The following is a 16,750-nucleotide window of genomic DNA, read 5'->3' as shown; positions in this document are numbered from 1 at the left end:
CACAGTCATGTTCTTACCACCCCGCCCCCCCAAAAAAAGGAATGGAAAGGAAAAATCAGGAACATTTTAAGGCAACCGTTCAGAGGAAAGAAACGCTTTATTCCTCCACTGTTTACTAACATTTAACACGAGCATTTGCAGCCAACACCTGGGTTTGAAAATTGCAGCAGCATTTAAACGCTGTCCTTTTTAACGTCCACCCAACAGGACTTTCAGCAACATTTTGAATAGTAAATATTAACCAGATAAAGCATCGTTCGTATATTTCTATCTTCAAGAGCTAATGGGGGGAAAAAATATCTTTCTTTCTCCCATATATAGCCATTCTTTTCCCTCTTATTTACTGCCCTTGTCGCGAGGTTAATGAACCCTAAACTTATTTTCCTTCCTCCTATTAATGAAAGGGGGTGGGGAACGATAGAGGGGAATTAAAATGATAGGAAAAACTGGAAAATAGAAACAGTGGCATTACTTGCTGGATGAAGACGGAGAAGTCGCTCAAGGTTTAGCACGAAGGAGACAATCCTGGAAGACCCCCCTCGTAAGACATACTTTACCCCAAGGCCACACCAGTTTTCGTCGGTTTAATTTCTGCTTTTGCAGGGGGTGGCCGTCCCCCGGATGAACGTTCCCCGGGGCATGCCTCTTTCTTTTCCCCAGGGGGCCCCCAGCTGCACCGGGTGGGGAGTTGGGTGGGGGGGCGTTGGCCTCGGCTCCGAATTTTGCAGCGAGGCCCGGAAATCAGTCCCGTTAAGAGCCGATTTCACCCATCAGGAATGCGCTCCGCCCCCGCCGCCGCCTCCCCGCCGCGGCCGCCCTCCGCGTCGCCTGCTCCGGGGGGCCGGGGAAGTGCCGGAGCGGAGCGCCGCCTCCGCCCCCGTCACAACACCGCCGGGTCGGCCGCCGTCGCCCCAGACTGCCCCGGCCAGGAGGATAGGGCTCGCGGGGCGGATCCCAAGCCTCGCCTCCCGCCCGCGCGGCCGCCAGCGCCGGGGCCGAGCCGGGGAGGGGGGGCCGAGGATCCAGCGCGAGGCCTGACCCCCAACCAGCCAGTCAACCCCCGGCGCCGCCGCGGCCCCGCCGCGCAGAGCGCGAGAAGGGGCGCCTCTCCCGTGGGATTTCCGAGTCCATTTCTGTCCTGGGGAGCGGCTGGAGAGCCCCGCGTCGGAAACGGGAGCCGCGCCCCTGCCCTCCGGCTCCCGGGTGCAGCCTTCCCCCACTCACCCCACCCCGGACCCGCCCGTACCTTCAACTCCTCGGCAGGGCGCAGGGCTGCGGGCGAGCAGGCCCATTTCCCGGCGGCGGCGGCAGCGGCCAGAGGAAACACGGAGGAGGGTTCCTCACAGCCGCCCAGGCGCCTCTCAGCTGGGGCGGGGGGAACGCAGAGGAGGGGTCCCGACGGCCGCTTTCCCGAACTCCTCCTCCGCAGTTCTGTCTTGACGGCGGTTCCCGGGAATCAGCGCCGCAACTGCCATTCTCTGCCCCCCGCCCCGCTTCCCTCAGCCCCCGCTGTCTCCGCCCCCTCCTCCCACTCCTTCCTCCCGCCCCCTCCCCGCCCAGCCGCGCCTGCCCCGCCGCGGAGCGCCGCCCGCGCGCCTTGCGTCATGGCGTCACGCCCACCCCGGCCCGTCGCCGGACGCGGCGGGACGCGGGCGTTCGCTCTCGCTCGTTTCGCCCGGTTCCCCTCACGGGAGCGTCCCACCTACGGCTCGGGTGGCCGGGAGTGTGGCGCCCCCCTCCAAGCCTCCTGCGTGACCTCCGCCCAGGGCTGTCAGCGGCCCTTCCTGCCCTTCTGCCCGCAGGACTTCTCCCGGGCTCTGGGGCAGGTGTCTCAGCACGGGTTGGGGGGCGGGGGAGGGGGGATGCCTGGAAGCCGCTCTCGAGGTGTAGGGAGGTGATGGACTTGGGGACCCCCCGACTTTCGGCGTCCCGCACGCCATTGTTCAGTCCTTTGGTTTTCTCGCGGTTCACCTGCTAGAGTGGCAGATCCCAGGGAGAGCAGGGAGGGGTTGCTGCAGCGAGCTGCTTCGCTCTGCTGGAGGAAACGTCCTCTCAAGAGTTCCCCCCTCACCTTCTTTTAATAGAGCGCAGGCACTGCTAAAAGCGCTTTTTAGCCACAATTTAACACCCTGTGTGAGGGTTCGGAGAATATATCACTCGCCTTTTTTTTTTTTCCCCCCTCCACCTCTTTGATATCACGAAGTCGCTTAAGTATTCAGAATTCATACTTCAGTACTGTTCGATACCTTCTAAATGACTTTAATCCACTTTTTCTGTCCATCCCGTCCTAAAAGCCAGTCATACCCTCTCTGAATTTTTTAACCTCCACATGACTGGTTATCAGTTCTTCTTAGTTGAATAAATACATTCAGACCATTCCTTCCTAGTTGATTTCAAGATTCAGTCACTCTTTGGAATACTGAGAAATAGGGATGTGATACATGCTGGACAGTGTGCCTTTTGCCATCTGTTACTTAACTATATCACCCTGTCAATCCTTGTTTTAGTAAGTCTAATTAGACACAGAGGAGTCCTGAGCATACTTGGTATCTTTGGTAACCTAGTAAATGTTTACCAATTACAAAGCTAAACAATCTAGGCAGTTTAGGTCTAAGTATCTTTGACCACAAATCTTGAAGTAATCATGGATATGTTCGTTTTTATTTATCCGATGTTTTAAAGCTGTTACATATTCCTTTCAGTGCTATTTGAAGGCTGCCAGCAATTTATTAAGTGGGATACTTGAAGCCTATAGGTAGTACAAGAATAGTAAGTTAAATGGATTTATAGAATTGAAACCGCGGTGTCTTTTAGGGGCTCCGAAGAGCTATGTCGCTCTTTATGTCTCAGCGCAGAAAAGAATTGAGAGGCAAAGTGATAGACAAGTGATTTATTAGAATAGAAAACCAATGAGGTTTAGAAGTGGCAGATGAGAAATGCTGTGCCCTGAGAACTTACTGGGCTGCGTTTCATAATCAAAGGAAAAGTGGGGAGGAGGAGAAAAGCTTCTTTGTCTTTCTTGAGTAGATGCTGTGCTTCCATCATCATCAACTCCTCCTTGTTATTCAGGAGAGTTTTCTCATCCCTACATGGTCAAGCTAGGTCCACAAATTACTGTTTTTATGCATATAGAGAACATGTCCTGGGGATCATTAACTTACTGTGCTCGCTGGGCAGTATGTGGGTCTCATGCCACCACTGTTTTGTTGTTTGGACGCCTGTCTAGTGTTCTGCTGCATGGTTTTGTTGCTAAGCAAGCCTGCTTGGTTTTGTGGTTCAGCAAACCTGCTTTCTTGAGTAATCATTAACTTACAAGGGTTTCCCATATTTTTTCTACTTATAGTCCCCTAAGAGGGATTAACTATTTAATCACCTACTTTGTCCCTTTACTCTGTCCCTGTCAGAATGGTACCCACACATTATACTTTGTAATTATGTCAACATGTTGAACATTTCAGAACAGATGGGGCATTGGCTTGGAAGGGAGTTTTGAGTATAGAGGCTCTGCAGAGTGGGAATGGTCTTGTGTTCTAATTGTCATAATTTCCGGAGATGCCTTTTCCTACATTTCTTGTTGGTTATTTGCTCAGTCTCCGACTTTTACGATCTCATGGACTGTAGCCTGCCAGGCTCTTCTGTCCATGGGATTTGCTGGGCAAGATTATTAGAGTGGGTTGCCATTTCCTCCTCTAGGGTATCTTCCCAACCCAGGGAGCAAACCCATGTCTCCTGCATCTTCTACATTGCAGATGGATTCTTTATTGCCGAGCCACCAGGGAAGCCCTGTTCTTCACTAGGAAAGTGTAAATCTATTAAACAATCTGTTGAACAGCTCCACTCAAATCCCCCCAAGCAGTTCAAATTTAGCCTGTCCAAGACATAATTTGTTTTCTTTTTCTCAAAACTTGCCTCTATCTTTTACCCAGGACCATGCCAGAAATCTAGGATTCTTCCTAGGCACCCTCTTTTTGATCAGTTGCAATTCATAATTAACCACCAAGTCTGCTTATTGTGTTCTAAATAGCCCTGCACTCACCCTCTCTTCTATATCCCCCTTCTGCATTTGGAGCAGTGGTTTCAACTTTGGCTGCATGTTAGAATCTCCTGCAGAGGTTTTAAAAATCCAGATGTCCAGGATGCATCAACCAATTAAATCAGGAGTACTGAGGATGGCACTCAGATGTCAGTAGTTTTTAAAACTCTCCAGGTGATTCCAGTGCAGAGCCAAGGTTGAAATGCAGTGCTAGGGCTTCATAATTTCTCACTGGATTACTGAAGAAGTGTAATGATTTTTGACATCTCCCTTCTTTACCTACTCTCTTCTAATTCATTCAGTAATTAATTCAGTAAATATTTATTGGGTGCCTAGTATATGAGGCGGAGAAGGCAATGGCACCCCACTCCAGTACTCTTGCCTGGAAAATCCAATGGATGGAGGAGCCTGGTGGGCTGCAGTCCATGGGATTGCTAAGAGTCAGACACAACTGAGCGACTTCACTTTCACGCATTGGAGAAGGAAATGGCAACCCACTCCAGTGTTCTTGCCTGGAGAATCCCAGGGGTGGGGGAGCCTGGTGGGCTGCCATCTATGGGGTTGCACAGAGTTGGACATGACTGAAGAGACTTAGCAGCGGCAGCAGTATATGAGGAGAGGGTTTTGCTATTATAGAAAGTAGGACTATAGCAATGAAAAAGGTCTTGTATCTGTTTTCATGGAACACATATTCTGGGGGCAGATTTGGGGAAGGCAGAATAATTAACAAAAAAGACATAAAAGGAAATAAATTTACCAGAGTAATGTAGAAACCAGGGACCTTGTTACTTCAGTTTGGGGTATCAAACTAAAGTCCAGTCCTCTGACATTTGAGCTGGTTTCTACAAGATAAGGAGGAAAACAAATTAAGGGGTGGGGAAGGCAGAGAGAACAGCAGATGCAAAGGTTGTAGCAAGACAAACTTGCCGAGTTCAAGGCAACTAGAGGCTTAAGCGGGCTTCCCTCAGACAGTGTAGAATCCTGCAATGCAGGAGATGTGGGTGTGATCCTTGGGTCAGGAAAATCCACTACAGAAGGGAATGACTGGCTACCAACTCCCATATTCTTGCCTGGAGAATTCCATGGACAGAGGAGTCTGGCGGGCTATAGACCACGGGGTCGCAACGAGTCAGACACGACTGAGAGACTAACACACCCCCACACAGAGGCTAAAGCATCGTGAGAGGGGATGTGATGTAGGCTTACAGAGGCAAGGAGGAGGCAGATTAGTAAGACCTTTTAAGGTCATGATAAGAATTCTAAATAGTCGGGGCAGTGTGTGATGAGAAACAATAGATTAAGTGGAGTGAGCCCCAATTTACCTTTGGAAAAGATCACTGTCCTTGTTTTTGTGGATCAGATTATAACAGAGCTAGAGTAGAAACAGGGAGAGCTCTTAGGAAGCTACTACTAGAATTCAGGAAAGAAGTCATAGTTCTTTGGACCAAGGTGGAGACAAAAGAGGATGATCTTGGTATTTGTTTTAGAGGAAGAATTGATAAGACTTGCTTGGATTGGAGTAAAAGTAGGGAATGAGAGAGAGCAGTGAGGTAACAATAATAACTACTCTATATTGAATACATATTACATGACAGGCACTGTTTTAAGTGCTTTATAAGTAGTAGGCCATTTAATTATAAGAGTCCCAAAAGGTAGGTGCTATTAATATACCATTAACAAATGAGGATCTGAGGCTTAAGAGATTAAGTCATTAGCACAAAGTTACATAGCTGATAAATGGCAGAGCTGAAATTTGGACCATGCAGGCTGTCCAGCTCCAGAGCTCCTAACCTTCTGCCTCCTCTACCCCAGCCCCCTCCATTGGTGACACAAAGTGAAAATTTCTTCAGCCACACAAAACTGCTTGCACGAAACCTTTCTCCTTTCTCCCTCGGCTCCTCTGTCTCTCTGACACTTGAGCATCTACTTTTCTCTGCACTTGCCATCTGCTCTGCCTAGAATGCCTCCTCCCTTCTCTCCGTCTCATTCAGTACATCAACCATCACTGGTCCTTACAGGCTAAGCTGAGCACATCTTCTCTGGCTCCACAGCAACGCTTAGATCTATAACTTTCTGTGTAAAGCATTCATTATTATTTATAGGTCTTTTCTACCAAATTCTGAAGTCAGGTAGCTTATTTCGTGACACATAAGAAAGAGAGGAAGGAAGCAATCAATGATGCCTAGCCATGTACACATGGCATGCCTTCCCTGGGCAATGGGAGATACAAACACGGTGAAGCATTGTCCCTGCTTTCGAGACGCTTGTAAACTTGGCAAGGAAACAGACACAGAGAAAATCGCTCTTAATCCAAGGACCCAAAGAGTGATAAAAGCATGTAGGAGCACTGGACAGGACATTGGAGGGAAGAAGCTCAGCTTTAGCGTCGTTTTGTTGGGGAAAACGGCAACCAGGAAGGGGGCCCTGGGTGCTTTGTTCTCCATCATCATTTAACAGGGCTTGGGGAGGCAGTTTGGGGACCTCATCCAGGAAGACTTGGAGATTCTCAGTTGACACAGTTGATTCACTGGAATGTGCCGCTTCCTGCCCCCTCACTCTCACCTGTCCTTTTGTGAATACATATATTGATTCCCAAATTGGTTCAGTTTCTTCCAGGCAGGGTCACAGAAATGTCTTCTTAGACAGTTCCCTTCTTTTATTCATCAATGAGGTTTTAGAGCCTTGGTTCTAGCTGCTTACCGAACTTCTGTGACCCACCATGTGGGGTCCAGTGTGTAAGGCTGTGAAGAGGGTGCCAGGAACATAGACCACACTGTGCACGCTACCCTGTAGATGTGCGTCACAATGGCCCTGCTAACGTACCCCACCATCAAACGGTGAAAGTAGTATCTACCCCAATGTGTTGTTCTCTAAGAGTCCCTGGGACTGCAAGGAGATCCAGCCAGTCCTTCCTAAAGGAAATCAGTCCTGAACATTCATTGGAAGAACTGATGCTGAAGCTGAAACTCCAATATTTTGGCCACCTGATGTGAAGAACTGACTCACTGGAAAAACCCCTGATGCTGGGAAAGATTGAAGGCAGGAAGAGAAGGGGACGACAGAGGATGAGACGGTTGGATGGCATCACCGACACATGAGTTTGAGCAAGCTCTGGGAGTTGGTGATGGACAGGGAGGCCTGGCGTGCTGCAGTCCATGGGATCACAGAGTCAGACATGATTGAGTGACTGCACTGAACTGAACCCCATTGTGTTGTTCTCAGGATTTTTTGTTGTTGTTGTTCTCAGGATTAAATGAGCAAATGCAGATACAGTCCTTGGGCTTGGCACACAGTAAATCATCAGTAAGTGTTAGCTACTATTACCAGGTAAGGGGAAACTCACTAGAGTGGGAGATATTCCAGTTAGGATTTTAAAACTGAGGTCATCTGTGTCCCAGCTTGGGTGGTTCTCTTAATTGTTAGGACCATATAGAGAATCCAGAAAGAGAGGGCCTTTTCTCTTCCAAGTTGAGAACCTAGGCCTCTCACTGGAGAAGTCCTTCAGGTGGCTGAAGGCTGAGTGACTGTGATCCACCTGTCCCACTGCTCTGCCTCTTACACCTGACCTTGCACAGGGGAACTGGCACTTTATCGTCCCCAAATCCCGCCCAAGATACACTTCCTTGTGGGAAGGCTAGACTCCCCAAAGGACTGTTCAATCAGTTTTTGCAGTGGTATTTCTCAAAGTCTCTGATGGTCAGAACCATCATTGCTAGAATCACCTGGGGTGCTTACTAAGCTAGATTCCTGGGGGGTCCTGGAATCTACTTCTTAACAAGCTCCCCAGATAATTCACATGTTTGAGAACTATAGCTTACATGCTTCAGCCATTATGACAACATTCCAACTTTGAGCAGTTTTCTTCTATTAGATCTCTTGTTGGGCCCTTCAGAAAGGACTGTATCTCCTTCCTCTTCTTGGTATTCATTCAGTTACCCGAAACCTGATTCATTCTCCCTCCTACCCATTATCCAGATGTGCCATTTCCTTTAACCTTTACTTGTTGGAGACTGGATTCTCAGGGCACCATCGTCCATTGCTTACTTCAGTCTTTCTTGATTATCTTCCCTATTTGGCTGACTTCTAAGCAAGCTGACTGCGTGCTGGTGACCTGGACCAGAATCCCACAGAGTCCCCTATGACTCGATCTGGTTAGACTCCATGTTGGACAGAATGAGTTTGGCTGACTAGGTCCATAGTGGTGTCCTGCAATGGGAGCAGGATGTCAGTGGATGATGAGCAAGGACTTAGTGTAATTGTATATCCCAGTTGGCTCAGGACACTCCTGGCTGCAGCCTGTGTGTGAGCTTAATTAATAGTACCACCTTTCACTCTTGAAGGGTTCTGGGTTAGACAATGAATTATATGGTCATCTTGGTGATAAGCCTCATGTCAAGACCATCAGTTGCATTGCTATAGCCCCTAAATTGTGCCTAGACTGCCACCTTCCCACCTTCCCATCCTCCAGTCCCATGCCATGGTTCCTTTTCTTCCCTCCAGTTACTTAATGAACTTACTTTGCTATCATGCTTTGGGCCTACACTAAGGGATTTATAAGAAAGCACCATGAAATTTGTTGCTGTATTTACACTTACTGACACTCTCTGGAAAATGTTTTTCTTTAGCTTTAGCACCTGGTATAGTCATGTTTCCCTTGTTTATTATACCCATTTGTTTTGTCTTCTGGATATCCAGTTGTGGGACTGAAAGTATTTTGCTTGGCTGTGAGGAAGCTTGGAGCCATGTATGTGGCATCCTTCTGGTCTGTGTTTGAACAGGATACACTTTACATACTTAACTCACTTCTGCCTTAAATCCTCTGTTTCCGCTTCTTCACTGAATTTGGATCTAATTTTTCTGGTGTTATGTGTACCTGTAACCCAGCTTTTATCCTTTTTGAAGCAAGGCAGGTATAAAAAGAAAAATCGTGTATGCACATACGCCCACAAGCTGGTACTAATTGCTAGTGATATAACCAAAAGGAATTATTTGTAAATGTACACAAAGAATGTTTTTCTCACTTACAAAATATAATGTTAACAAATGAATGGCACTTTAAGTAATGTTGAGTATAGCATTCTTCAACTACATTATTATCTAGAAAGTGAAAAGATTCCAAACAAAAGCAAACAAGAGACTAGATTAGTTTTCAAGCTGAAATATTTTTAGCTATGACCCAGAACCTTATACCGAATAATGTAATGAAGAACAGAGGAAACCACACGGCCTAATTAGATAGCAATCAGGAGTGTTTACCTTCACAGTGAAATCCTGTGCTCCAAGAGATGGAGAAAGGGAGAGGAAGAGGGGAGGTCAGGAAACCAGATTTGGGGATGTACAGTCCAGGTAATAATGACAACCATAAGGAGGAGTCTGTGATCAGAAGCATGTGGCTTATAACAATCCCCAGACAACTGTTCTTTTTGTTGGCCTTGATAATATTGCAGGGGTCTTGGGGGCTGGCTTTTTGTGGTTTGCAGCTAACATAAAACCACATAAAGAAATTCACCTTAATGAAATGACTGAAGAATATGTTTTATAACTAGTTTAGTTTGGATGTTGCACTGAATTGATAAGACTCAAAGCTAGCTGTTCTATGGATGGTACACTGAGTCACTTTTGAATAAATTGGGCATCTAGTTAAATCTGCTTCCGAAAAATGTGACCCTAAAATTACGGAGGTAATGTTCTATATGGTATTCCCTGCCCTCTTCCAGCATGAATATACCTATTTGTGTTTTTTAAGATGAAATTTTTGAATTTTTAAAGATGGGAGTATAATTGCTTTACAGGGTTGTGTTAATTTCTGCCGTACAACAACAGCTGTATATGAATACATATAATGTATACACAGATCCCCTCCCTCCTGAGGGTTCCTCCCGCCCCTAACCTGTCCCTCTAGGTCAGGACAGAGCCCTGAGCTGAGCTCCCTGTCATTCAGCAGCGTCACACTGGCTATCTGTTGCGATTATTTTTAAAATACAGAGAATTTTCAGAAAATAAGGTAACAAACTCATGTAGCTCCTGATAGAACAAATGTTACCATTTTCTCATATTTGTATCATTTTCTAAAGCCAAAGGAATGAGACATTAGAGAGGTGAACTCTGCTTTGTACCTTTCCCTCACCCAAGGTAATTGTTATCCTGAAAGTTCTACTTTTCTGGTTCACATTTTTTATCCTTTTACTACAAAAATGCTTATTTCCAAATAACAAATTTTTTTTTCCCTTCCAAATGTAAATTTTACTAAACAAATTTTTAACATAAATGGTATGTAAATTCATATCATTCTACAGCCTTTCTTTTCCTAAACAACATTGTTTTTAAGATCTATCCATGTTAATACATAAAATCTGGTTTATTCATTTTAACTGCTATATAAATGAGCATTCTCATACATATCTCTTTTTGTATGTGTGCGAGAGTTTCTCTGGGGTATATTAAGTAGAAGCAGAATTGCTGAAGACACTCTTTTTTTTTTGAAGACACTCTTTTAAAAGTTTAAAAGTAATTCATCTTGTGGCACCTGCCCTCACTTTGATTATACTTATAGGTATTAATATTCAGTGGGTGAAAAAATACACATGTGCACTTGGATTCTCAGAGTCCTTCCAGTAAAAGGTCTAAAATTACTAGTACAGGCAGATAAATGCTCATGATCAAGGTTCCAGTATATCTGTTTCCTCATTTCATAAAGAGGGCAATAAAAATATCTCCTTAGAGTTTCTGGGGGCATTAAATGAAATAATAAATATAGAGTATTTAGCACTGTGCCTGGTACTTACTAATAGCTCAGTAAATATTCAGTTCAGTTCAGTTCAGTCACTCAATCATGTCTGACTCTGCAACCCCATGGACTGCAGCACACCAGGCCTCCCTGTCCATCACCAACTCTCAGAGCTTACTCAAACTCATGTCCATTGAGTCGGTGATGCCATCCAACCATCCCATCCTCTGTTGTCCCCTTCTCCTCCTGCCTTCAATCTTTCCCAGCATCAGGGTGTTTTCCAAGGAGTCTGTTCTTCGCATCAGGTGGCCAAAGTATTGGAGTTTCAGCTTCAGCATCAGTCCTTCCAATGAATATTCAGGATTGATTTCCTTAAGGATGGACTAGTTGGATTTCCTTGTAGTCCAAGGGTCTTCTTCAACACCACAGTTCAAAAGCATCAATTCTTTGGTGCTCAGCTTTCTTTATAGTCCAACTCTAGTAAATATTAGCTATTATCAATAGTGTTATTAATTATTTTAAGATGAGTGGATATTGGATTCAGTGGCTTTTATTTGAAGATAGTCTTTGTCACAGTAAAGTAGATTTGTAAGGAAGAAAGAAAATTTTATTCCTCCCTGTAACACCATTTGGGGAAGTTTTATCTTTAAGTTGTTCCTTTCCTTTCAAATTGGGTTTAGTATTTTTGGCAGAAAGTAAGAAGATACCAAACATTTACACAGGGAGAAAGCACTGGAGAGAGGAAACCAAGGCTGAACTCAGCCCCGCTGGGAGTAGACAGCTGTTTTGCAGGTGCCGTCTTTCACCCTTTTCTGCCATCCATGCTGTTCAATGGAATTGTCACTTCAGCTCCACGTATGCTAGCCAGGAAACTCATCGGCAATTACCAAAAACAATTCTGTTTCTAGTATGGTTCCAATTTTAAAAATCCCATCTACCTTTGCCAGGGGAATCCCATCAGAAATATGTTAGCAGAGGACATATTTAAACAGTTATTTCCTAGCAAATGTGGCTAGACTCCAAAATGGCTCATTGAAAATCTATGTGAGGTAAAAAGTTGGAAAAGAGATGACATGTCATACCTTGAATGACATGATATTTAGGGCTAAAAGGGAGAATTAAAGTTTGTTAACTTGCTGAAATTCATACTTGGGAGTTTGCAAAAAATAAAATAATAATCACAAGTTTGGAGCTAAAATGACTGTGCCAAGCCAACATTCCTGTCAATGATCAAAGAGAATAAGATTTTAAACTAGTTGGATAACTAAGCAAGGGAGAAAAATATCCGTAGTCTCAGGGCCAGAGATCTGTATTCAATTTCAAACTGTTTCTAAGGGGTTTTATATCCTGTGATAAAAGCAAAAATTTTAAACAATATATCTCAAGGACTCGAAGGGAAAACAATTGCTACAGTGCTGTGTTTTGAGATGGCTTTTTTCAAATAAAAATTGCCACACACTAAAGTTGTATTATAATTTGCTTTTTACCAAGAACATGAGGGAACCCAATACAGATTTTGTACAATGTTGCTTCCACACTTTACACAAGCTCTTTTAAATGATTTTCTCTGTGATTCAGCGTTGACTAGAAGAAATATAATTTCATAGCAAGCACTTTGGAATTTAGAAAGAACACTTGAGACATACTATTTTTGGAAGTATAAATTTGCAGCACCATCAAATTTAAGGACTTGTATGACTAAAGTAGATGATCAATTGCAAAGAGGTATTTCTTTTGTCTCCATCTTAATATTTTACTGATTTATAGACCCAACAGAAAAACAAGTGTAGAGTTTTTGTTTTCCTTTTAAATGAACAATGGATTCCCTTGAAACATTACATTTTTAAGACTTAGGAAATCTGGAGGAGAATGGAAGTTCCTTTCATTCTCTTCTCCCTCCAGTCTCTACTCCCACCTCACTCCTATCTAACAATGAGTCATTGTTTCTTTTAATTAGGCTTCTAATGTACCTTTGCATTGATATTCCATAAGTGAAGAATTTCCAACCTGAGATTCCTAAGTATACGAGTATATATATTTGCAAAAACAAAAACAAAAAAATGAGACATGAACAAAATTGAAAACAAACAAAATTAAAAGAAACATAACATTTCAAGGAAGAGATGATAAAATTAATTCCAAAGATTCATCTTTTAAATAGAAAGTCCTAGAAAGGAAAATATGTTTGATACTGAAGGCAGAGAAATTAAACAGCTGATGGGTTTTAGCAAAAGGTTTGACTCTGGGGCTTTCCAAAGAGGCAAGTACACAGTAATTCTGGATTTTTACTTTCTATATGGCACCTGCCAATTTGTCCCTGTTTGACTGGTCAGTCGTTGATCCTGGTGAAATGGTATCATTTCTAGGCCTTTTCCTTTTAGAAAGTGCGCTCTGAACAAGATGCCTATACCTAGAAATTTTGTTCTGGTACTCTGCCCTCAGTAGCTTCACATCTCCAGCCTGTCCCTTGGGTCTTCGACTTCAGTATTTATCAGCTCTTGGTCCCATCCTACCACACAGAAGGTAGAACAGAACTCAATGAACTGACAGATTTTCCGATTACAGCTGTCAACCACAATATTGCAGAAAATATCTCAGAAGGTTTATGATGGAATGTTTATATGTGAAACCATTCACCTCAGAGTGGGACTTGAACCCATGTGCCAGACTCAAATCCAGTCAAAACCCACAGTCTTCTAACTGAGATCACACACCTCATTTCAGGACTAAATGAAACTCAGGTTCTTGATGTCTTGTCACAGTAAGAATTCAGTGAGAGACAAAGTGACAGGTAAAAAGTGGATTTATTTAGAGAGAAACACACTCCACAGACTGGATGTAGAAACCATCTCAGAAGATGAGAGTGGCCTTGAAATGAGGTGTAGTTAGCTTTTACGGGCTGGGTAACTTCATAAGCTAATGAATGAGAGAATTATTCCAACTATTTTGGGGGAGGGGTGGAGATTTCCAGGAATTGGGCCACCGCCCACATTTTTGTCTTTGATGGTCAGCCTTGGAACTGTCATGGTGCCTGTGGGTATGTTGTCTAGCTTGCTGATGTGTTACTGAGGCTCAAGGTCTGGTGGAAGTTGACTTGTCTGCCATCTTGGACTCATTTGATCCTAATAAGTTTATGTCATGTCCTCAAGCTATGTCATTCTTTCAAAGGTTGTGCCCTGCCCCCTTCCCTTCTGTCTGTATTATTTGTATTATTAAATAAAATATTCTATAAAATGTTCTGTTTAATATTTGTATTATTAAACACACACTCAAATTTTATATACATTTATAGACACATGAAATATGAAAAGCTCATAATTTTAATAGACATAACAGATGCCAATAATGTCCTCCTTTCTCTCTTCCCTTTTTTATTCATTTACTTGAACAAACTGGGATACAAGAATTTGGGCTATATGACACAATTCTTGTCTGAATATTCACAGGATTTAAAGTAAAAATTTGAGTTGTACCCTTAGCCTGTTACAAAGCTGTATGTTATAAAGAGTCTCTTTGCCTGAAGAATGCAGAAGTGTTTGTAATCTCATGACCTTGGTGATCTGTTGCTGCTTCCAGTCTCTCTGTCACCTTTGACCCCATTTCCAGCCTGGGCCGCAGCGCCTTCACATACACGCTAGATCCTCTGATCCTTTTCCCATTTCACTCTCTTGGTCACACCAGTTCCTGTCTGCTTTTTTGGGTTCTTGCTTCTGAACCTCAGAGAAATGCAGATTCGATTCAGATGCGTACCACCCAACCTCAGATTAGCAACCCCTTTATTCATTTCTGGTTGATTTCTAACATAACTTTTCCCAGCATGTCCCACTCTTCTAACTGCCTAATGCCCACACTCTTTTTATTCATTTTATTCAACGATTGCTAACTGAGACTCAATAATGTGCCCCGCGCTGTGCTGTCAGGTAATACAGCAGGAAACAGAACAGACCCCATCCCTGCCCTGAGAGATTTTAGTCTGGGGAGGGGAAAGGTAGCTTCCCGCCTCTCTTGCTCTACTGCAAACACCCAGGCCTTCAGGGAACCATTAACCCTCTCACCTTCCCTTTCTCTCTGCCTCTTATTCAAGTCTTTTTTACCTTCCCTCCTCCCTCAGGAAGAGAGCCAATCTACGTCCTTTCCCATGAATTCTTGATTTTATTCCCTTCTTCCCTCATCCAAGACCTTACGCTCTGTCATTCTCAATTTTTTTTACTCTGAAATAAATGATCTTTCTCTTAAACCCTTTAAACAGTCTGTGTTAAACACAAAACTGTACTTTGGTGAAAAAATGCTGACTACATTTGCTAATATCGTCAAACTCAGGGTTGGCAGAGTTTCTCTGAATGCTATCTCATGTTTTATTTTTTTTTCTTTTGAAATTTGTGTACTGTCCCGAAATAATCAGCATAGGAGCCAGGGGACTGACATTCTTGGATCTGGTCTAAAGTTTCTGGTGAATAGTTCCTCAGCAGATATGTCAGCATTACTTCTTGTTAAATGATTCTATTTGGATTCTCTTCCAGGTACTTTCTATTTCATCCCGAAAAAGTCCCACACATCAAAGCTTGGTTTTTTAGTTTTTAATCTTAGACTGGCTAGCAAATCTAAAGAAAAAAATATTTTAATTTTGTGATCTACTAATTTTGGATTGGTAAGGAAGATTGTTTCAGTATCTAGGAATTAGAAAATTTCCTGTTAGATTCAGTAATTACTTCTTATACACTATTTACTGCATTGATTCATGAAAACCTCCCTCCTATAGATGATGTCATCCATTACTACTTTATTGTGGTCATAACCTGGAAAATCCTGAGTGTATGGTCCCTCAATTCCAGGGCCTTATTTTTCAGAAAGAAGGTGTTAAAAACTTCCCCTTAGGAAAACATCTGGTTCCCCTTTTAAAAATAATACGAAAAAGGCATCACACAAAACAAGTTTAGAAAGATGATGAGAGCATCACTGATGGTTTTGCTTTACTATTGCTCTTCAAGCCAGCATTTCTTCTTCAGGGACACAGAATATGTGAGCCAGAAGCACAAATATATCTTCTCTTTATTGCTGTCGATACAATCTGACAATGAGCTATTATAGAGACCTGTGGGAAAACAGAAATTAATCCCGGCGAAGAGGTAGGCCCTTCAAATGTCTGAGGTGTGGGTCCTACATTGTAGTGAGAGTCTGAGACCTCAGACCTTCTTCTTTAAGGGTGACTGCATTGGGTCTCGAATGCATACATTACAAGAGACAGGATGAAAGGGCAGCTGGTATCTAGTCCTGACACAAGGTACCCGCCTTCTCTTCTTTGGGTCAGAGAGGAAACTCCATTTGTGACCACACCCTCAGTGTCACATCATACTTGGCACTTTCCAAGAGGCTCAAGTACTTAACATCTCCTGGTGCAGAAGCAGGCTCAAGCTGTTGGGAGGGCGGAGTTGGGGCTAAGAGAGCGGTGAAGTGTGAAAGGTGCTCAGTACTATACAGTCCATGGAATTCTCCAGGCAAAAATACTGGAGTGGGTAGCCTTTCTCTTCTTCAGGGGATCTTCCCAACCCAGGGATTGAACCCAGGTCTCCCGCATTGTAGGCAGATTCTTTTTTTTTTTTTTTTTTTTGTAGGCAGATTCTTTACCAGCTGAGTGAGAGAGCAGTGGTGGTGAATTAAAGCAAATGAGCTCGCCTCCATCTGGGAGAGGTCAGCAGTCAAAATCTTCAAGTCCTAGGGAGAAGGTGAATGTTAGATCACTTTGGAGTGTCTGTATGCAAAGGGTCTATTCCGGGGCGCCTGGGGTGATGTATAGGAGAAAGTTTCTAGATATTACCATCTTAAGACAACAAGTGGTGTGCAAATATTAGATCAAGGAGGCCTTTCCAAATTCTGGAGCAGATGTATTTCTCCTTGAAAAGAGTCTTCTATGAACCAGCTGAGGGATTCAAAAGGGAATCAGGAGGGCTTTATTTCCAGTAAGGATTAGGGCGGGGCCGGGGGGCATCTAG

General features: G+C 43.8%; 1 protein-coding gene across 2 annotated transcripts in view; it reads right to left on the bottom strand.

The window, feature by feature from the left end:
- The window catches only part of RNF19A (ring finger protein 19A, RBR E3 ubiquitin protein ligase), a 54,844-nt gene extending 53,321 nt beyond the window's left edge, over positions 1-1,523 (bottom strand). Inside the window, exon 1 of one of the 2 annotated variants that reach the window (XM_061123668.1) lies at positions 1,247-1,523. The gene's annotated coding sequence lies outside the window, so the exon portion shown is untranslated. Of the gene's footprint in view, positions 1-472; positions 613-1,246 lie in introns of those variants that run through there. The other variant, XM_061123669.1, reaches the window with a different exon arrangement.
- Between the last annotated feature and the right edge of the window lie 15,227 nt (positions 1,524-16,750).

The sequence above is a fragment of the Dama dama genome, chromosome 21 (genome assembly GCF_033118175.1).
Source record: "Dama dama isolate Ldn47 chromosome 21, ASM3311817v1, whole genome shotgun sequence".
Classification (NCBI taxonomy): domain Eukaryota; kingdom Metazoa; phylum Chordata; class Mammalia; order Artiodactyla; family Cervidae; genus Dama; species Dama dama.
This window is presented reverse-complemented; position numbering and strand designations above follow the sequence as displayed.